The sequence below is a fragment of the Sarcophilus harrisii genome, chromosome 5, assembly GCF_902635505.1.
Source record: "Sarcophilus harrisii chromosome 5, mSarHar1.11, whole genome shotgun sequence".
Taxonomy (NCBI): domain Eukaryota; kingdom Metazoa; phylum Chordata; class Mammalia; order Dasyuromorphia; family Dasyuridae; genus Sarcophilus; species Sarcophilus harrisii.
In genome coordinates, this window is record NC_045430.1 from 112,829,831 (window position 1) to 112,854,069 (window position 24,239).

The window sequence follows — 24,239 nt, forward strand, 5'->3', positions numbered from 1 at the left end:
ATGGTTTTAAATAGATGTTACTGATTATGTTAAGGAAAAGTCGATTTATTCCTATACTCTCAAGTGTTTTTGATAGGAATGGATTTTGGATTTTATCAAATGTTTTTTCTCTATCTATTGAGATGATCACATGATTTTTGTTAATTTGGTTGTGATATAGTCAATTATGCTAATAGTTTTCCTAATATCAAACCAGCCTTACATTCCTAGTATAAATCCTACTTGGTCATGTTGTATTATCCTGGGGATGATTTTCTGTAATCTTTTTGCTAATATTTTATGTAAGATTTTAGCATCAATATTCATTAGGGGGATTAGTCTATAATTTTCTTTCTCTGTTTTCAATCTACCTGGTTTAAGTATCAATATCATGTCTGTGTCATTAAAGGAATTTGGTAGTAGTCCTTAATTCTTGCATTTTTTCAAATAGTTTATATAACATTGGAGTTAATTGTTCTTTAAATGTTTGGTAGAATTCACATGTAAATTCATCTGGTCCTGGGGATTTTTTCTTAGGGAGTTGATTAATAGTTTGTTCTATTTCTTTTTCTAAAATGGGACTATTTAAGAAATTTACTTCCTCCTCTGTTAGTCTGGGAAGCCTATATTTTTTAAGGTAGTCATCCATTTCACTTAGGTTATCAAATTTATTGGCAGAAAGTTGAGCAAAGTACCTCCTAATTATTGCTCTAATTTCCTCTTCATTAATGCAAAATTCTCCCTTTTAATTTTTAAGATACAATTTTATTTTGCTCTTTCTTTTTTCTAACCCATATTTACCAGAGGTTTATCTGTTTTATTGTTTTATTTTCATAAAACCAACTCTTATTTTTATTTATTAATTTAATAGTTTTTTTTTTTTTTTTTACTTTCAATTTTATCAATTTCTCCTTGTAATTTTAGAATTTCAAGTTTGGTACGTGGTTGGGGGTTTTTAATTTAGTTTTTAGCTTTTTAAATTGCAAGTCTAATCCATTGATCTTATATTTCTCTATTTTATTCAAGTAAGCTTCTAGACATATAAAATTTCCCCTTATTATTGCTTGTAGGGTTCTGGCTTTTGATCCAGTCTGCTATCTGCCTCCACTTTATGGGAGAGTTCATCCCATTCATATTTATGGTTAAAATTACTAATTCTGTATTTCCTGCCATCTTATTATCCCCACATTATGTTTTTCTTTTTCTTACTCCCTTACTCCCCTCCCCAGTATTAAACTTATGGGCACCACTTGACTCATGTAGCTCTCCCTCTTTGGAATCCCTCCCACCCCCTTTGAATTCCTTCCCCTTTCTTATAGCTTCCCCTTATTACTCTTTTCCTTTTTCCTTTTCCTCTTCCACTTTTTAATGAGGTAACAGTAGTTTTCTCTGTAAACCAAATGTCAATTATTTTCTCTTTGAGTCTAATATGATGAGAGTAGGATTCACATAATGTTTCTCCCCTTCCCTAAATTCCCTCAGATATGATAGGTTTTCTTTGCCTGTTTGTGGGATGTAGTTTCCCTCTTTTTATTTCCTCTTTTTCCCTTTTTCTGATATTATCCCTTTTCCATTTCTACTTCCTTTTTAAAAATATTATATTAGTGAAATCAAATTATACATGCACTCTTTATGCATGTCCATAAGAGAAATATACTTCTCAAGAGTTCTTTTTACCTTTTTCTGCTTCTCTTGAGTCTTATAATTGGAGGTCATTTTTTTTTTTTTGTTTGTTTAGTTCTGTTTTTTTTTCCCATTAGAAACAAATGAAATTCACCTGTTTCATTAAATGTCCATCTTCTTCCCTGGAAGAAAATGCTCAGCTTAGCTGGGTAGTTTATTCTTGGCTGCATTCCAAATTCTTTTGCCTTTTGGAATATCAGATTCCAGGCCCTTTAATGCTTTAATGAGGAAGTAGCTAGATTTTGAGTGATCCTTATTGTGGCATGTCAATATTTGAATTGTTTTTTTGTTTTTTGTTTTTTGTTTTTTTGCTCTGACTGCTTGTAGTATTTTTTCCTTAGTCTGATAGTTCTGAAATATAACCTCAATATTCCTTGGCATTTTTATTTTAGGGTCTCTTTCAGAAGGTGCTCTATGAATTCTTTCAATGCCTTTTTTACCTTCTGATTCTATTACATCTGGGCAGTCTCTTTGATGATTTCCTGTAACATAGTGTCTAGGCTCTTTTTTTCATCATAATTTTCAGGAAGTCCAATAATCCTCAAATTATCTCTCCTAGATCTATTTTCCATGTCTCTTGTTTTTCCAAGTAGATATTTAACATTTTTTCTATTTTTTTCATTTTTTTAGTTTTGCTTGACTGATTCTTGATGTCTCAATGAATCATTCATTTCTATTGTTTCAGTAGTATAGTAGCTATTGATGGTTAGCATATGCTTGGCTTTTTCACTCATTTGTTAAAAGCCTTTAGGATCTGCTTTTAGGATCTGCCTTCAGGGCAAGGATGTTATCAGCTTCCTCTCCACAACAGGGATAAATATATAGACAGTAGCTGTCCTGCAGACTGGCTGCTAAGACTGGCCAAGTTGTGGAAGTGTCCTGAGAAAAGCCCCGCACCTGAAGTGTCTCTGCCCTGGGAAGAGCCCTGCTGTGATGATCAGTAGCTGCCCTGGGATTAGTAACTGAGCAGTGAAAGTGTCACTGCCCCAGGCAGAACCTTGCTGTGTGGATCAGCGCCTGAGCTGGGAAGAGCCCCATACAAGAAGTGTTATTGCCTTGAGAAGGGCAGCTGTGCTGGGGAAGTTCTATTGCTCCAGGCACAGCCATCCTGCTGTGCAGATTTGTGATTGTCCTGAGCAGAACCCTGCCTACCCCCACATACACAAATCTGTGGCTGCCCTGGGTAGAGCTCTGCCTGCTGTGCAGATTTGTGGCTGCCTTGGGCAAAAATCCTGGCTGCATGACTGTGCTGTGGTCAGTGCTGAATCACTTCTGATGTTAAGTGGGTGTAGCCAGATCCTGTTAGATTCTGGAACTTTTTTGGAGTACACTCTACTTTTGGCTTTAACTTCTCTGCTGATCTACTGCTTTGCAACTAAAGCAGAGCAGCCAACATGTGGTAGAGTCCTTTCTGCAAATTCTCCACCAGCAGAGACCACCCCCACCACTGGTCAGTTCAGTGTGCTAGCCTCTGGTTCTGCCTTCCTACCTGCGCTGTCCTGCTCCCGTGATCAGGACAAACCTTTTCTGGTCATCTTCCAGATTATCTTTGGTTGGTAATTTGTTGTACTCCCAATATTTGTAGATTTCACCTGTCAAGCATTATATCTGAGGCTGAATTTGGTAATTAGTAGTGAGGGTAGAAAGGGAGCTTAGAATGATGTGTCTTCTCTGCCATCTTGGCTTTGCCCCCTCCCATCAATGACGTTTATAAATAGATGATATGCTTATTAAATTTGCAGAAGATAGAAAGCTATAAGGTATAACATAACAATATTGGCAAAGTCAAGATTAAAAAGACTCTTGACAGACAAGAATATTGATCTGAATTTAATAAAAGGAAGTTTCAGGACCAAAGCCACTGTTCCATTTATTGCATCTGAAGACATAGGTAGAGAGAAAGATCTAGGGGTATTAGTGGATCACATGTTTGATATGATTAAAATATTGTGATTTGACATCCAAAAAAGAGAAAGGGATATTGGACCAAATTGGGAGAGGCATGTTTTCCAGAGGCAATGATCCCACTTTACATTTGCTTTTGTCAAACATCATGTTGAATATTTTGTTCATTTTGGGGAACTATGGTTTAAGAAGAACATTGATAAGCTATAGCATGTTTAAAAGAGGGTAACCAAGATATAAATGGTTTTGAATTTATGACATATGAAAATTTGTTGACCTGGGCCTAGTTAGTCTGGAGTAAATGAATTTCAGAGGATATGTGATAACTGGATTTAAATATTTGAAGGACTTTTATTTTAAGTATTTTTAGAATTATTATGTCAAAGTGGTATTAGCATTGTTCTGTTTTACCCCACAAGGTTGAATTTAGTTATGACTTTAAACAGGAAAAAAAAGATATCCTGATAAAGACAGCTATCCAAAAATGGATTAGGCTTCCAATAACACCATTTATAATTATGTTATAGTAGGAAATTTTTTCTGCATGGATTGGACTTGATGACCATTAAAGTTCTGTATAATTCACAAATCGTATAGTTTTATCCACTTGGCAAACCCAGAAATAGTAGTAGTTTTCAAAACTGTATTAGTCCTCAGAGCCCACCAGATAATTATACCTACATCTTTTATTTACCTTTGACTTAGAGTATTTTGAAATTTTATAATTGACACAGAAAGTCATAGAAAGCAAAGTTCAATTCTATAGATATCAAATGTGTAGATGACATGAAAGTACCAAAAGGAAAAAGGAAGGAACAAGAATTATTAAATAGCTACTATGCATCAGGCACTGTGCTAAGATCTTTATATATATATATATATATATATATATATATATATATATTTCTCATTTGATTCTTGGGACATCCCTGGGAGATAGATGCTATTATTCTCATTTTATAATTAAGAAAATCAAAGAAGATAGAGGTTAATTAGTTGTCCTGTATCATGGAACTAATGCTTGAGTTTTAATTTGGACTTAGATCTTTCTGACTTTAGACCTATTTCTCTATCTATTATGTCACCCTTAAGGTACCTATGAAGGAAAAGCAAAATCCTGGATGATATAGTATGTGGAAAGATCTCAACAGGCTAGAACCATGGATTAAATAAAAGGGAATGAAATGAAATATAATAGAAATTTCAAAATATGTTAAACCTTGTTTGGGAGCTAGTGGTTAGAGATAGAAATTCAGTAGATAGAAGATAGACTCCGGAGATAGGAAGACCTGAGTTCAAATTCAGCCTCCAGCACTATCTGAACATAGATGAGTCACTTAACCTCTGTCTACTTCAGTTTCCTAAATTGTAAAAGGAGGGTTTTCCAACCAGTAAGCTTAAGTGAAAAAATATTTGCAAAGAATTTAGCACAATGCTGAACATATAGTAAGAACTTAATAATTCTCTATTTTTTAATTCCTTTTTGTATCCGCAGCTCTTAACCTAGTTCCCAGAACTTAGTAAAAGCTTAATAAATGTTTCTTGCTTAGCTAGGAATTATGATTTTAATATGAATCAGCAACAACAAAAATAGTTGTACAGAAAACTACTATTATCCTTGGCTACATTTTAAAAAAAAAATTCAGAGAAAGAAAAAACATTACATAATGGATAACTTCATAGTCTAGAAGAAACTGGTTTCAGTCAGGACCTGAATAAGTCACTTAACCTTTCAATATACCAGAGAGCTCTCTAAAACACACTCACACACACTCATATACACATAAAATTGTAACTTAAAGAGTAGTGGCTTATCTGCATTGGCAGAAAGTGCTCCATTCTTGTGGTGTCCCTATACCACTGACATTTTTAATATGATAATAAAATTTGATAAGAAGAAAAAGAAGTGCAACATTCAGAATTAGGGAGGCAATAATTCAATGACACTCTACCCTGGTTAGGCTACTGTCAGACTCTGGCTCTGAATTCAAGTTACCACAGTTTAGGAAAGATGAAGACAAACTGGACACTGTATTAATAAGAGGAATGAGGAACATTCCAAATGAGAATTAGTTGAAGGAACTGGTGATATTTAACTTTTTAAATGCAAAATAGTTACTACAAGATTTTGAGCAGTTGTCAGGTCAACCATAAGAATTTATTAAACACGTATTTTGTGGTAAAATCTATCCTAAATTCTGGGAATATAAAGCAATTTAAAAATAAATCTGTTCCTAGTTTCAAGGAGTTCAGAGTCTAATGGGAGATGCAACATATAAAGAAATATATACAAGCAAGATAGCTGCAGTCTAAATTGAAAATAAACTCAAAGGGAAGACATCAGAATTAAAAGGACTCAGAAAAGACTTCTTTCAGAAGGTAAAATTTTATTTGAGGATTGAAAGAATCATGGGAATCCATAAATTAGTGATGAGGAGAGAGAGAATTTCAGACTTGGAGGTCACTCAGTAAAAATACCCAGAGCTGTGAGATAAGAGTGTCTTCTGAGAAGAATAGCAAGAAAGTCATATTGCATTGCAGAATTGCTAGAGGGGAATAATGTGTAAGAAAACTGGAAAGGTAGGAAGAGGCCAGATAATGAAAGGCTTTAAAAGGCAAACAGAAGATTTTACATTTGTTCTTTGAAACAATAGGGAACCGTTGGAGTTTATTGAATAGCGAAGTAACATGGTTGAATTCCTTAGGGATATCACTTTGATAGTTTAGTGGAGGGTGGACTGGGAAGATGAGAGCCTTCAGTAAAGGATACTAAGAAGAAGGTTTAATGCACCAGGGTCATGGTAGGAAGAGAGTAAATAAGAGATACATATGAGAGGTTATGAAGATAGAATGAACAAGATTTAGCAACTGATTGGATACGTGAGATGAAATAATGAATAGTCAAGGACACTATTTAATTTTTAAACTTGGATAATTGATATAATTAAGTTGCCTTCATTTACAGTATAACATTTCAGAAATGTGGAGATTTTAGGTGAAAGATAATGAATTCAATTTTGTATATGTTTACTATAAGATATCTATGGTACATCTAGTTCAAGTTGTCCAAGAAGCAAATGGAATTTCAAGACTGAAGATTAGAAGAGAGTTCATTCATAAATAGAACTAAGAATGATTTGCATAGAGATGATACTTGGATCTGTGGGAGCTATTAAGATGATCAAACAAGATAAAATAAAAGGTGAAAGAAGACCCAACACAAAGACTTTAATGAGACTCATGGTTAGTGAAAGTAATATGAATGAAGACCAATCAGAAGAGACTGAGGACTGGTTAGATATGTGGAAGGGAAGAGGTTGTCAAATGGAAGAAAAAAATATTCCCATTCTATTTAGTTTAGCAGATAGACTTTGCATAAGGAATAGGCAAACGAGACAAAGAAGAAAATTTAGGCTTGATGAAGATAGATAGATTCTAGAGAGAAAGTGCCCCTAACTGTTCTTTTTAGATTTTTCAGCATTATTCAACTATCTCTTTTATTTTATCTCCTTATCCATGTTAGCTACTATTAATCTACTGACTCCTTTTAAATGTTATCTCAGTTAATTATTTGGCTCTTGATCTCCCTTTAAACACCAAATCTTGCCTATATGGCATATTCCTTCAAATACCATAACTTTCTAGTTAATCAATCTATTTTATTCCTGTAACTGTTCCATTTATACCTGTCATCATTTTATCTCTCCCTGTGTCTTATGCTGCTTATTCCTTCTTCACCATAACTTCTTATAACTTCATCTCTCAACATTTTCTCAGGGAATCAGTGATTCTCATCACTGATGATTTTCCTCCTTTCCCATTTCTCCACTTTCAAATTTCTTGCTTCTTAAAAAACAAATAAAAAATATTTTTAAAAAATTCCAACTCATATTCTCCTGAGCAGAGCCAGAGAAAAATGACACAACTGAGCTAAATTAAGCAATCTACTACAAATTTATGTTCTCTAATACTATCCTGACATTCATTGCAGCAAGACAGTCCTTTTACTGCTTCATATTTTTATACCATTCTTTTGAATACTTGTTCTGAACAGCCTCTTCTGAACTTGAGATATATCCCTCAATATTCTGAAATGAAGAGAGTTTTGTAGTCCAGCCTTAGAAAAATACTGACAAGAAAAAGGGGAAATATTGGAAAATAAAGGATTAAAAAGTACAAAAATATGGAAACACCAATGTTTGTAATAAAAATAAAATCTTTAAAAGATTGGTCAGAACACAATTAGATAAATTTTCTAGTTTTTTTTCTAGAAATTTTTATCAAATAGAGAGTTCTTATCTCAGAAACTGGAGTTTTCGGATTTAATCAACCAGTAAATTACTATAGTCATTATCTGTTTTATCTTTTGTAGCTAATCTATTTTACTGACCCATAACTCTATTTTCTAGCCTATACAAAATAGTTTTAATGACTGATTATTTATAATAAAGTTTTAGGTCTGGTACAGCTAGGTCACCTTTATTTACAGTTTTCATTAATCCTGTTGATATTCTAGATCTTTTATTATTCCAGATAAATATTGTTATTATGTTTACTAGCTCTGTAAGTAATTTTTGATAGTTTGGTATGCCAATGAATAAATAGATTAATTTAGATAAAACTAAGTAATTAAGTAAAACATTTTTATTCTATTAGCTTGATCTACCCTTGAGCAATTGATATTTCCCAATTGTTTAGATCTGACTTTATTTGCGTGAAAAGTGTTTTGTAATTACATTCACAAAAATTCTGGGTTTCTCTTGGCAGGTAGATTCTCAAATATTTTATATTGTCTACAATTATTTTAAATGAGTTTCGCTTTTTATCTCTCGTTGCTGGGTTTTGTTGATAATGTATAGAAATGGTGGTGATTTATGTGGGTTTATTTTACATTCTGTGACTTTTTCAAAGTTGTTAATTGTTGGAATCCTTACAAAGTGTTAAGTCGTTAGAATTGATAGAGACAATAATTATCTAATTTATCACGGTTCAGTATGATTGATCTGATCCTACAAGGAGATGTTATGGGCCAGTACTTGAAACAAGGTACTAAGTGGAATTGAGGAGACAATGTTTAAATCTAGTTTAGAATTGATTTAATCCTACAACAAATAATGGTTTCCCAGTGATATAATGATTGTTGTGTACTCAATGTACAGCATCTAAACAAGAAGCTCTCAGGGCCAGGGACAGAAACCCACTCTTGGAGGCAGAGACAGAGTCATTCCATATTTCACCTTTGTGCTGGCTGGAGACATTTGGAGGGAGCTAGGGGCTGAAGCTCAAGACTTTGAAGGACACAATAAAGGACTGGATTTTAACTCCTGGCTGCATTTGAAGTGATTATTACTTTGAACTGATACTAAGGCTGCCTCCAGAAAACCTCCCCAAGAAACCTGCTCCCAGAGAACCATCATATATTATACAAAAGAAGAAGAACACCACAGTTAATTATTTCAAGGAGTTTATTAGTTGATCCTTTAGGATTAGTATAAGTATACTAAGTAGAAACCATCATATCATCTGCAAAGAATGATTGTTTTGTTTTTCCCTTGCCTATTCTAATTCCTTCATTTTCTTTTTCTTTTCTTATTACTAAAATTAACATTTCTAGTACTATATTGAATAATAATGGTGATAAGGAGCATCCTTATTTATCTCTGATCTTATTGGGAATGATTCTTGCTTATACTTATTACATATAAGGCTTGGTTATGATTTTATAGAGATATTGCTTATCATTTTAAGGAAAATTTCGTTTACTCCTATGCCTTTTAGTATTTTAATAGAAACTAGTACTTTATTTTGTCAAAACTTTTTACTACATTTATTGAGGTAATTATATTATTTCTGTTACTTTTTTATTAATATGGTCAATTATGTTAGTATTTTTCTTAATATTGAACTAACCCTGCATTCAATGTATTAATTCCACCTATTCATATTGTTTATCTTCATGATAAATTGATATCATGTCTTTACTAATATTTTGTTTCAAAAATGTTTCATGAATATTCAATAGGAAGATTGTTCCATAATTTTCTTTGTTTTGACTCTTCCTAGTTTAGTTATAAGTACTATATTTGTGTCATAAAAAAACCATTTGGCAGATCTCCTTACTCTATTTTTCCAAATAATTTATGTAGTATTTGAATTAATTGTTCTTTAAATATTTGGTAGAATTCACTTTGCCCTGGAATTTTTTTTTTTTTAGGAGTTCATTGATGACTTGCTCTGTAATGTCCTTCTGGAGGTTCCTGTTCAGGCACAAAAGTGTGGTGTCCAGACTAGCTCTCTGGAAGATCTTGGGACCAGGCTTGATCTTAGTGGAGGCAGGAGAGTCATCAGAAGGATGGTCAAAGATATATTGGCTCTATTTCCAGTCTTCTCAGCCCTTAAATACCTCAGTATATTACATCATTACAGCACACTAAATATGTGTGAACTAAAGAACCATTACATCACCATACTAAGTACCAAGTATATGTGAACTAGAGAACCTTATGCAAGGCAAAATGGACAACTTTGATTACATTAAATTAAAAATGTTTTGTACAAACAAAAACAACAAATACAAGATTAAAAGGAAAGTACAAAGCTGGGAAAAATATTTTCAGTCAGTGTTTCTAACAAAGGTCTCATTTCTACAATATATAAAGAACTGTATCAAATTTATAAGAAATACAATTGTGGAATTTTTTTTTCATCCCACAGTTGATAAATGGTGAAAGGATATAAAGAAACAACTTTCAGATGAGAAAATTAAAGTCATCTATAGCCATATGAAAAAAAATGCTCTAAATTACTATTGATTAGAGAAATGCAAATTAAAACAACTCAGAGGTACCACCTCACACCTCTCAGATTGAGTAAGGTGACAGGAAAAGATAATGATAAATGTTGAAGGGAATGTGGGAAAACTGGGACACTAATGCATTGTGGTGGGGTTGTGAAATGATCCAACTTTCTTGAAAGTAATCTGGAACTATGCTAAAGGGGCTATAAAACTGTGCATACCCTTTTATCTAGCAATGCCATTATTTGTTCTGTATAGCAAGGAAATCATAGAGGAGGGAAAAGGATCCACATGTGCAAAAATGTTTGTAGCAGCTATATTTTTTAGTAGCAAAGAATTGGAAAATGAGTACATACATATCAACTGGGGAATGGCTGAAGAAGTTGTGGTATATGAAGACATTGGGATGTTATCGTTCTATAAAAATAATGAACAAACTGATTTTACAAAGGCTTGAAAAGATTTCCATGAACCAAAGCTGAGTAAAACAAGCAAAACTAGTAATATATTGTACACAATAGCAGCAAGAATATGTGATGATCAACTATGAAAGATTTTTCTCAGGAGTTTACTGATCCAAAGAAATCTTAATAGATTTTGGACAGAAAAATGCCATCTGCATCCAGAAAAAGAACTGTGGAGATAGACTGTAAATCAATATATGCTATGTTCACTGTTTATTCTTATTTTTTTTTTTTTAACTCTCCCATGGCTTTTCCCTTTTGCTCTGATTTTTCTCTCCCAACATAATTCGTAAAACAATATGTATTAAAAATATATAAGATTTTAAAAAAGAAAAAGGGAAGAAGAAAATAAAATTGTTAGTATCAAAAATACTTTCCAACAATCAAGAGGAAATTAGAGCAATAATTAGGAGCTATTTTGCTTAACTATATGTCAATAAATGTGATAATCTAAGTGAAATGGATGAATACTTAAAAATATAGATTGCTCAGATTAACAGAAAAAAATAAATTACTTAAATAGTCTCATTTTAGAAAAAATAAGTTGAAGAAGTTTTTAATTGGCTCCCTAAGAAAAAAATCTTCAGAGCAGGCTAGATTTATATGTGAATTTTACCAAATACTTAAAGAAGAAATAATTACAATACTGTGCAAATTATTTGAAAAAAAATAGGGAAAGAAGGAGTTCTACAATTCCTTTTATGACGTATATATAGTGCTGATACCTAAAGCAGTTAGGGCCAAAATAGAGAAAGAAAATGATAGACCAATTTCCCTAATGAATATTGAAGTGAAAATCTTAAATAAGATTACAGCAAGTTATCATCAGATAATAATACAGCATGACCAAGTAGAATTTATACCAGAAATGCAGGCCTTGTTCAATATTAGGAAAACTATTAGCATAATATATCAGTAGCCAAGCTAACAAATTATAAAATTATCTCAATAGATGCAAAAGAAGCATTTGACAAAATCCAATATCTATTCATATTAAAAACACTAGAGAGTATAGAAATAAATGGAGTTTTCCCTAAAATGATCAGTATCATATAATTAAAACCATCAGCAAGCATTATATGGAATGGGGATAAATTAGAACCATTCCCAATAAAATCAGGGGCAAAACAAGGTTACCACTATCATCATTACTGTTGTATTAGAAATATTAGTTTTTGCAATAAGAGAAGAAAAATGAATTAAAGGAATTAGTAGATAATGAGAAAAAAAATTCACAGAATAAAACAACTTATCTAAAAATTCAATTGGTCAAATGCAAAAAGAACTAAAAAAGGAAAATGAAGAAAATAATTCACTAAAAATAAGTACTAAACAAATGGAAATGAATGACTCAATGAGACATTAAGAATCAGTCAAGCAAAACCAAAAAAAAAAAAAAAAAAAAGAAAAGAAAAGAAAAGAAAAGAAAATGTAAAATATCTACTTGGAAAAACAACTGACCTGCAAAATAGAGTTAAGAAAAACAATCTAAGGATTATTGGACTTCCTGAAAACTATGATTGAAAAAAAGAATCTAGACATTATCTTACAGGAAATCATTAAAAGAACTGCCCTGATGCTTTAGAATCAGAAGGTAAAATAATAATTGGAAGAGATTCCAAAATGAAAACTCCAAGAAATATTGTGTTTCAATTTCAGAACTATTGAACCAAGGAAAAAATATTACAAGCAACAAGAAAGAAAAAATTAAAATACCAAGGAGCCACAGTAAGTATTACTCAGGATGTAGAAGCTTCCACCTTAAAGAATCAAAATGCCTAGAATCTGATATTCTCAAAGGCAAAGGAATTTGGAATGCAGCCAAGAATAAACTACCCTTTAAAATGAGAATTTTCTTTCAGGGAAAAAGATGGACATTCAATGAAACAGGTGAATTTAATTTATTTCTAATGAAAAGACCAAAGTTGAACAAAAATTTGATCTCCAAATATAGATCTTAAGAGAAGTATAAAAAGGTAAAAAAGAAAAGAACTCGAGAACTACATCTCTGTTATGAGTATACAAAGAGAGTGCCTGTATAATTTGATTTTACTGTTATAATATAAAAAAAAAACTATAGATGTAAAGGGGATTGTACTTGAAAGAGGGGAAAGTAGAGGTAAAATAATGGAAATTACATCTTATGAAGAGATAAAGAAAACCTATAAAGGGGATGAACCGGTATGAATTTTAGTCTCATCAGATTTGGTTCAAAAAGGGAATATTTAGATGGATTTGGTTTCAGAGACAAACTTCTCTCACCTAATAGGGAAGTTTCAGGGGAAAAGGAAAAGGAAAGGGGGAGGCTAATAGAAGGGAAAAAAGAAAAAGTAGGGAAGAGAGATAAGAAAAGGTAAGAGATTATAAAGGGGAGAGCTCCTTGAAGCAAGTGGAACTCATAAGCAAAATATTGGTGAGAAGGGAAAGGGGGAAAGGAAAGAAGAAAAGGCAAAATTTGGGGTAAATAAGATGGCATGAAATACAAAATTAGTCATTTTAACTATGAATGTGAATGTGGTGAACTCTCCCATAAAACAAAAGCATATAACAGACTGGATTAAAAGCCAGGACCCTACAGGGTGTTGTTTACAAGAAACACATTTAAAGCAGTGAGACATACAGAGTAAAGGTAAAAGGCTGGAGCAAAATCAATTATGCTTCACGGCAGAATAACAAAAGCAGGGGTAGCCATCATAATCTCAGATCAAGCAAAAGCAAAAATAAATAATTAAAAGAGATAAGATAAAAGAGGAAACTATATCTTGCTAAAGATACACATATATGCCCCAAGTCGTATAGCATTTGAATTCCCAAAAAAGAAGTTGAGACCAGCTAAATGAAATAAATAACAAAACTATAATAGTGGGGGATCTCAACCTTGCTCTCTCAGAACTAGATAATTTGAAATACAAAATAATTTTTTAAAAAAAGTTAAGAAGGTAAATAGACTACTTGAAAAGTTAGGTATGATAGAATTCTGGAGAAAATTGAATGAGATAGAAAGAGTATACTTTTTTCTCTGCAGTTCATGGAACCTACACAAAAATTGACCATATATTAGAACACAAAGACCTCAAAATCAAATGCAGAAAGGCAGAAATAGTAAATGTAAATTTTTCAAATCATGATGCTATAAAAATTACATTCATTAATAGGCCAGGGGGAAATAGAAAAAAAAATCAATTGGAAACTAAATAATCTAATCCTAAAGAATGAATGGGTGACATAGCAAAACATAGACACAATCGATAATTTCATCCAAAAGAATGATAATGAGACAACATATCATAATTTGTGGGATGCAGCCAAAGTGGCAATAAGGGTAAATTTTATTTTTCTAGATGAGTACAAACATAAAATAGAGAAAGAGAAGATCAATGAATTGGGGTTTCAACTAAAAAAGGTAGGAAAAAAAACAAATTAAAACCCCCCAGTGAAATACCAAACTTGAAATTCTAAAATAAAGAGATCAATAAAATTGAAAATAAAAAAAAATCCTACTGAAATAATAAATAAAGCTAAGAGTTGGTTTTATGGAAAAAAAACCCAATAAAATAGATAAACCTTAATTTCATTAGAAAAAAGGAAAATCAAATTATTAGTCTCAAAAATGAAAAGGGAGAATTTTCCACCAATGAAGAGGAAATTAGAGCAATAATTAGGAGTTATTAACCCAACTTTATGCCAATAACTTTGATAAACTAAGTGAAATGGAGGAATACCCACAAAAATAAAGATTGCCCAGATTAACAGCAGAGGAAATAAATTACTTAAATAGTCCCATTAAAAAAAAAAAAAAAGAAAGAAATAGAAAAAGCTATTAATGAACTCCCTAAGAAAAAAATCTCCAGGGCCAGATGGATTTACATGTGAATTCTACCAAACATTTAAAGAACAATTAACTCCAATACTATACAAACTATTTTTAAAAATAAGGAAAGAAGGACTGCCAAATTCCTTTATGATACAGACATAGTGCTGATAGCTAAATCAGGTAGGATGAAAACAGAAAAAAAATTATAGCCCGATTTCTCTAATGAATATAGATGCAAAAACCTTAAATAAAATATTAGCTATTAACAAAAAGATTACAGAAAGTCATCCTCAGGACAATACACCATGACCAAGTAGGATTTATACCAGGAATGAAGGGCTGGTTCAATATTAAGAAAATTATTAACATAATTAGTATATTAATAACCAAACTAACAAAAGCCATATGATTATCTCAATAGATGTAGAAAAAGCATTTGATAAAATCGAACACCCATTCCTATTAAAAACACTGGAGAGCATAGGAATAAATGGACTTTTCCTTAAAATAATCAGTAGCATCTATTTAAAACCATCAGTAAACATCATGGGATTAAGCTAGAATTATTCCCTATAAGATCAAGAGTGAAACAAGGTTGCCTACTATCATTATTACTATTCAATATAGTATTAGAAATGTTAGCTTTGGCGATAAGAGAAGAAAAAGAAATTAAAGGAGTTAGAGTAGGTAATGAAGAAACTAAATTATCACTGTTTGCAGATGATATGAAGATATACATAGAGAACCCTAGAGAATCAACTAAAAAAACTATTAGAAACAATCCACAACTTTTGCAAAGTTTCAGGAGACAAAATAAATCCATATAAATCATCAGCATTTTATACATCCCACCAACAAAGTCCAACAGCAAGAGACACAAAGAGAAATCCGACTGTTGATAGTATAAAATATTTGGGAATCTATCTTCCAAGGGAAAGTCAGGAACTATATGAACACAACTATAAAGCATTTTCCACACAAATAAAGTCAGATCTAATCGGTTGGAGAAATATGAAATACTTATGGGTAAGTCTGAGTGAATATAAGAAAAATGACAATACTGACAAAATGTATTTATTTAGTGCTATATCAATCAAATCTCCAAGAAATTATTTTATAGATGTAGAAAAAATAATAAAATTCATCTGGAAGAACAAAAGATCAAGGGAATTAATGAAAAAAATGCAAATGAACATGGCTCAGTTGTACCAGATCTAATGCTATATTATAAAGCAGTGGTCATCAAAATAATTTGGCACTGACTAAGAAATAGAGTAGTTAATCAGTGAAATAGGTTAGGTTCACAGGACAAAATATTCGATGACTATAGTAATCTAGTGTTTGACAAACCCAAAGACTCCAGCATTTGGGAAAAGAACTCAGTATTTGATAAAAATGCTAGGAAAAGTGGAAACTATTATGGCAAAAACCAGGCATTGACATATACCTAACACCATGAAATGGTTTCATGATCTAGACATAAAGTATGATATCTTAAACAAATTAAAAGAACATAGGAAAATGTGTGGAGGATCTGTGGAAGAGGAAAAAATTTGTGACCAAAGAAGAACTGGAAATCATTATTGATCACAAAATAGATAATTTTGGTTATGTTAAGTTATAATGGTTTTATATAAACAAAACTAATACAGACAAGATTAGAAAGGAAGCAATAAATGGGAAAACCTTTCTAACAGTCAAAGGTTCTGATAAAAAGCATTTTCCACACAATTTCTAAAATATGTAGAGAACTGACCCAAATTTATAAGAATTCAAGCCATTCTCCAACTGGTAAATGGTCAAAGGCTATGAACAGACAATTTTTAGATGAAATTGAAACTATCTCCCATCATATGAAAAGGTGCTCTAAATCATTATTGATCAGAGAAATGCAAATTAAGACAACTTTGAGATACCACTACACACCTCTCAGATTGACTAAGACAACAGGAAAAGATAATGATGAATGTTGGAGGGGATGTGGGAAAACTGGGACACTGATACATTGTTGGTGGAGTTGTGAATGAATCCTACCATTCTGGAGAGCAACTTGGAACTATGCCCAAAGAGTTATCAAATTCTGCATACTCTTTGACCCAGCACTGTTTCTATTAGGCTTATATCCCAAAGAGATCTTAAAGGAGGGAAAGTGACCCACATGTGCAAAAATATTCATGGTAACCCTTTTTGTAGTGGCAAGAAACTGGAAACTGAGGGGATGCCCATTAGTTGGAGAATCGTTGAATTACTTATGAATGCTATGGAATATTATTGTTCTACAAGAAATGAACAGCATGATGATTTCAGAGAGACCTGGAGTGATTTACATGAATTGATGCTGAATGAAATGAGCAGAACCAGGTGATCATTGTATGTGGCAACAGCAATATTATAGGATGATTAATTCTGGTGTATGTGGCTTTCTTCAACAATGAGATGTTTCAGACCAGTTCTAATGGTGTGATCAGAAGAGACATCTACACTCAGAGAAAGTATGTGTGTGTGTGGTTCGCAACATAGCATTCTCACTCTTTTTCTTCTTATTTGCTTGCTTTTCATTTTCCTTATTTTCTTTTCTGGTTTGATTTGATTTTTCTTGTATAACAAGATAATTGTATAAATATTTATGCATATGTTGGATTCAACACATATTTCTGCCATGTTTAACATATATTGGACTACTTGTCATCTAGGGAAGGAGGATTGGAGAAGAGGGGGAAACTGGAACTCAAGGTTTTGCAACGGCTAATGTTGTAGAATTATATATGCATATGTTTTTCAAAATAAAAAGCTTTAAGAAAAAAAACTCTCAAACTGCCTGTAATTTTCTATTTTTTATGGCTTCTATTCATATTTTAAAATTTAATATATTTTTGCTTTATATTTGTGATTCATTTTCTTTAATTTCTGTTTTGCTGAATTTTTAAGTGATTACTTCTTTCTTATGGTATTTCAGAGTTAATAATAGTCTTGGAACTTAGGCCTTGATTACTTCTGGTCTCTAAAAAAATTATTTAGATTGGTATACTTGTTTCTCTTTTCACTGGAACATTAATAACTTTTCTCTGTTGGTTGTGGAATTTTTATTGCTATTACTTTCCTAAATCCCCTCACTTCATGTTGGATGTGTATTTGCCCCTCTCCTTCATAATATCCTATTTCCTTTCTTTATAAGATCAATATAGTCATAACAATTCACTGCCATATATTTTGCTCTTTGCTTTACTAAGTACATAAGCATAACTAGTCCGATCTCCATTGTGATCATAGGGAAAAATGTATTACACCCAACTATATGGATAGTATTTTTTTCTTGACTCCTTTTTCCCCCAGTTGTACAGAGATCATTACTTTAGACATAATATCTGTGAAGATGCTATCCTAAATATCCCTATATTCTTGTGTGTGTGTATGTGTGTGTGTGTGTGTGTGTGTGTATATATATATATATATATATATATATATATATATATCTTATGTATTTCTGCTGGCTAACTGAACCCAAAACTTTATAAAATTTTAGCCTTTTCTTTTAATGTCAAATCATATTGTTGACATATATTGATCTTGAATTCCAGTAAAAATTGGATGTTCATGTAATCAGCCCCTATTTTACTCTTGAAGTTTGTTTTTGAATCTACATTAAAGAATAGTTATCCATGTTAAGTTTCTTTGTGAATTCATATTCTGGCATGTTGATGTGTTTTTGGATCCTGATTCTGCTATCCAACATATTAGTTGGGTCACTTTGGTTTATACCATCTGAAAATGTGATAAAGATACTACCTATATTTTTACTCCAAGGTAATAATTTAAATGATAAAACAGGACAGGTACAAAAATTTGGTACCTCATTGGAGGTCTTTTTTAAGTTCACATTGAAATAATAATGTCTATGTATCATTAATACAATTAATTGTACAGTTTTCTGGCATATATTTCTTCACCTTCTTCACCAGAATAACATGCAATGTTGTCAACTTCTTGTTACAACTTAGGCAGAAAATATCTTTGGCATTCCCATCATCTATTAGTCTAATAAAACTGTCAAAGTGAAAATGAAGCTAACTTGATGGAATATATTTTTTTTATTTAATAGCCTTTTATTTACAGGATATATACATGGGTAACTTTACAGCATTAACAATTGCCAAACCTCTTGTTCCAATTTTTCACCTCTTACCCCCCACCCCTCCCTAGATGGCAGGATGACCAGTAGATGTTAAATATATTAAAATATAAATTAGATACACAATAAGTATACATGACCAAAACGTTATTTTGCTGTACAAAAAGAATCAGACTCTGAAATATTGTACAATTAGCTTATGAAGGAAATCAAAAATGCAGGTGTGCCTAAATATAGGGATTGGGAATTCAATGTAATGGTTTTAGTCATCTCCCAGAGTTCTTTTTCTGGGCATAGCTAGTTCAGTTCATTACTGCTCCATTAGAAATGATTTGGTTGATCTCGTTGCTAAGGATGGCCTGATCCATCAGAACTGGTCATCATATAGTATTGTTGTTGAAGTATATAATGATCTCCTGGTCCTGCTCATTTCACTCAGCATCAGTTCATGTAAGTCTCTCCAGACCTTTCTGAAATTATCCTGTTGATCATTTCTTACAGAACAGTAATATTCCATAATTTTCATATAACATAATTTATTCAACCATTCTCCAACTGATGGACATCCATTCAGTTTCCAGTTTTAGCCACTACAAAAAGGGCTGCCACAAACATTCGTGCACATACAGGTCCCTTTCCCTTCTTTATAATCTCTTTGGGATATAATCCCAGTAGTAACACTGCTGGATCAAAGGGTATGCACAGTTTGATAACTTTTTGAGCATAGTTCAAACTACTCTCAAAATGGTTGGATTCGTTCACAATTCCACCAACAATGCATCAATGTCCCAGTTTTCCGCATCCTCTCCAACAATCATCATTATTTTTCCTGTCATCTTAGCCAATCTGACAGGTGTGTGTGGTATCTTAGAGTTGTCTTAATTTGCATTTCTCTGATTAATAATGACTTGGAGCATCTTTTCATATGACTAGAAATAGTTTCAATTTCTTCATCTGAGAATTGTCTGTTCATATCCTTTGACCATTTTCAATTGGACAATGGCTTGATTTTTATAAATTAGAGTTAATTCTCTATATATTTTGGAAATGAGGCCTTTATCAGAACCTTTGACTGTAAAATATTTTCCCAGTTTATTGCTTCCTTCTAATCTTGTCTGCATTAGTTTTGTTTGTACAAAACTTTTCAGTTTGAGTATAATCGAAATTTTCTATTTTGTGATCAGTAATGATCTCTACTTCTGCTTTGGTCATAAAGACCTTCCCCTTCCACAGGTCTGAGAGGTAAACTATCCTATGTTCCTCTAATTTATTAATAATTTCATTCTTTATGCCTAGGTCATGAACCCATTTTGACCTTATCTTGGTGTACGGCGTTAAGTATGGATCAATGCCTAGTTTCTGCCATATTAGTTTCCAATTTTCCCAGCAATTTTTATCAAACAGTAAGTTCTTATCCCAAAAGCTGGGATCTTTGGGTTTGTCAAAGACTAGATTGCTATATTTGTTGACTGTTTTATCCCTTGAACCCAATCTATTCCACTGATCAACTAATCTATTCCTTAGCCAATACCAAATAGTTTTGGTAACTGCTGCTCTATAATATAATTTTAGATCTGGTACAGCTAAGCCACCATCATTTGATTTTTTTTCATTAATTCCCTTGAAATTCTTGACCTTTTGTTTTCCATATGAACTTTGTTGTTATTTTTCTAGGTCATTAAAATAGTTTTTGGGACTCTGATTGGTATAGCGCTAAATAAATAGATTAGTTTAGGTAATATTGTCATCTTTATTATATTTGCTCGCCCTATCCAAGAGCATTTAATATTTTCAATTGGTTAGATCAGACTTAATTTGTGTGAAAAGTGGTCTGTAATTTTGCTCATAAAGTTTCTGATTTTCCCTTGGCAGATAGATTCCTAAATATTTTATATTATCAGTAGTTACTTTAAATGGAATTTCTCTTTGTAACTCTGACTGTTGGATTTTGTTAGTGATATATAAGAATGCTGATGACTTATGTGGGTTTATTTTATAACCAGCAACTTTGCTAAAGTTGTGGATTATTTCTAATAACTTTTAGCAGAATCTCTGGGGTTCTCTAAGTATACCATCATGTCATCGGCAAAGAGTGATAATTTGGCTTCCTCATTGCCTATTCTTATTCCTTTAATCTCTTTCTCAGCTCTTATTGCTATAGCTAGCGTTTCTAATACAATATTAAATAGTAACGGTGATAGTGGGCAACCTTGTTTCCTCAGATCTTATTGGAATGGTTGCAGTTTGTCTCCATTACATATGATGCTTACTGATGGTTTTAAATAGATGCTGCTGATTATTTTAAGGAAAAGTCCATTTATTCCTATACTCTCAAGTGTTTTTAATAGGAATGGATGTTGGATTTTATCAAATGCTTTTCTGCATCTATAGAGATGATCATATGGTTTTGTTAATTTGGTTATTAACATGGCCAATTATATTGATAGTTTTCCTAATATTGAACCAGCCCTGCATTCCTGGTATAAATCCTACTTGATCATAGTGTATTATCTTGGAGATGATTTTCTGTAGCCTTTTGCTAATATCTTATTTAAGATTTTAGCATCAATATTCATTAGGGAGATTGGTCTATAATTTTCTTTCTCTGTTTTCAGCCTACCTGGTTTAGGTATCAGTACCATGTCTGTGTCATAGAAGGAATTTGGTAGGACTCCTTCATTCCCTATTTTATCAAATAATTTATATAGCATTGGGGCCAATTGTTCTTTAAATGTTTGGTAAAATTCACATGTAAATCCATCTGGTCCTGGGGATTTTTTCTTAGGGAGTTGTTTAATTGCCTGTTCTATTTCTTTTTCTGAAATGGGACTATTCAAGCAATTTACTTCCTCCTCTGTTAGTCTGGGAAGTCTGTATTTTTGGAGGTAGTCATCCTTGATGGAATATTTTTGATGAAAACACACATACTGGATCTTTGACATGACAAACTCTTTTTAATTATCCTTTATTCAGCTATCATTTAAATAAATACTGTGTATCAGGTACTATTCTAGGGATTAAGAGTTCAAAGATGGAAATGAAAATAATTCCTGTTCTTAAGGAATTTATAGTCTCTAAGTGTGAGATAGAATAACACATATTGATATAGGTTACTGAGTTAGTCAATAAAAATTCATTAAGTTCTTACCATATGCCAGTGCTGAGAATTGGGGATACAAAGAGAGGTTAATTTAAATATTAAATTTATTTATATTTAAATTTATTAAATTTAAAGATAAACCTTTCTTTTTTGGATAATTATTCCATGTGTGTATTTAAAGAAAGGTCTTTGGCTATCGGTCAATAGGACTGATGATACTTTTGCTATATAACCTTGTTAAATATAATACCCTAAAGATTCTGAGAATGGAATTGATGTATCTGAGGTGTTATCAAGTATGTACTTTTATGCTATTTTTGTAAACTGCTTTCATCACACTCAGAAAAATTTGTCAAGATGCTTAACTGTTGTGAAATTCAACATGATTTCTTAAGGGTACAATATGAGCTTAAGTTATATGATCTCCTCTTAGTACTGCTATATCAGTGTCTCCACTATTGTAATTCTTTATAGACTCCTCTTTATTCAATAGTTACTGTACAAAATGGGACACAAAACAAATGTGTTTTGTGCTCTAAAATTACTCTACATCATATATATTTAACTTGGGCAGGAAAAATAAAATGTGCAGTCTAAACATGTATTTCTAAAGATGTATCATTGCAGGCTGAATGGTAGTGTATACTGTCTCCTTTATACTGACTCTTTTCCAAGCCTTTCTTGGAATTATGTTTTCAATACAATTACATAAATATAAAACATTTCTTTGTCTTATTTTTCTTTTTGTACATCCACATAACTTTATTTTGACTTGTATGGGTGATCAATATTTTGCAGGTAGTATAGTTTTAATTAAAATTTTAAATTTAAAAAGCAAAGCAAATCTTAAATAAATAATATGAGTCACAAAATCATCTCATTTTTGTACACTATCCAACATTCTTAGCTAGATAATAAAGAAACAAAATGTTGACAAGAGAAATGCATACTTAAATCATGAGTCACCTATAAATCATGTATAAATAGTATTTAAAAATGGATTCGTGCTGTAATAGATTGAATGCAAACTGATGACTTACTTGATCTTATATTCATGGGATTCTCAGATGCTGTGTAGGAAAACATTTTTTTTTTAAGAAATTTCAGATTGTATATTACTTTTGGCCTAGGTAGAAGAGAGGTCCTGGAATATAATAATAATAGCTAAAAGCCAGCACTTATATTTTACATTGACTTGCAAAATACTTTGAAAAGATCTCATTTTATATTCACAATAACTCTAGAATGTAGGTGATATTATTCCCATTGTATAGATGATGAACCTGAAGCACAGGGGAGTTAAATGACTTGCCCACATTTATGCAACTAGTAAGTATCTCAATACAGATGCTTTCAGTGCTTGTGCTTGAAAGAATCCTGAGTTTGGAAAGAAAATCTTTCCTTTAAAATATATTTGATTCCTAATACAAATTTGATTCTTTGTCATAACTAAACATTGGGCCACTTGTCACCCACTTGACAAGTGGACATCAAAGGTGGATGAGCAGTTCTGAAAAAGTCTCAGCAAGTCTTCACATCAGAGGTGCAAGTCCTCCTTTAACATCCCATATACCCCAGAACGTGAATATTTTTCACAGTCATTTTTTTTCCTGCCACTGGACTTCAATTACCGGAAGAGAGAATGCAGCTGATGATTTTACACAATCCTTCCTCACTTTAATCCAAGTCATTTAAGTCAAGATATCACTTATAGTGTCATTGGTTCTCTTAGAAAAGGAAGGATGAACAATATTTGATTCTGGTAAAAGCTCTGTAAAGACTGTGATAGAGTATCTAGAAATACCAAAGGAACATTTGTTAATACTGAAAAATGAAAATTCCTTTTTGGAAAATTTCAGACAAACAAATATAATGAATCAAGCCCAGAATTTAACCAAAGAATACAACATTCACCTTTTATATTGTTTTGGGAAACTGCAATGTTATTTCAGTGATTCTAAACTTATTTTTAAAGGCATCTTATTTTAATATCATTGTATTGTCAGTAATATTATATGACTTTAAGTTACGGAGCCATATAGTCTGTGAAGAATTGAAATTGAGGGACATTTATAATGGAGAAGCATATAATTGACACAGTCAACAACACAATAATAACAAATATTTGTTCTGCAGAAGTTATTAAAAGGAAATCATCAAAGAAATGTTATACAAAAAGTAGATAGTTCACAGGGAGAGTGAGGGATAAATGATGGGAAATCAAACTTGTTTCATTGGTTTCCTTTTAAAGTTAAGAAAACAGAAGGAAGATCTACATGTTAGGTAGTATCCCTGTGATATTTTTATTGAAGAACATAGGAAGCTCCTAATAAATGCTTTTTGACTTGAGGATATTGAAGAGATTCACA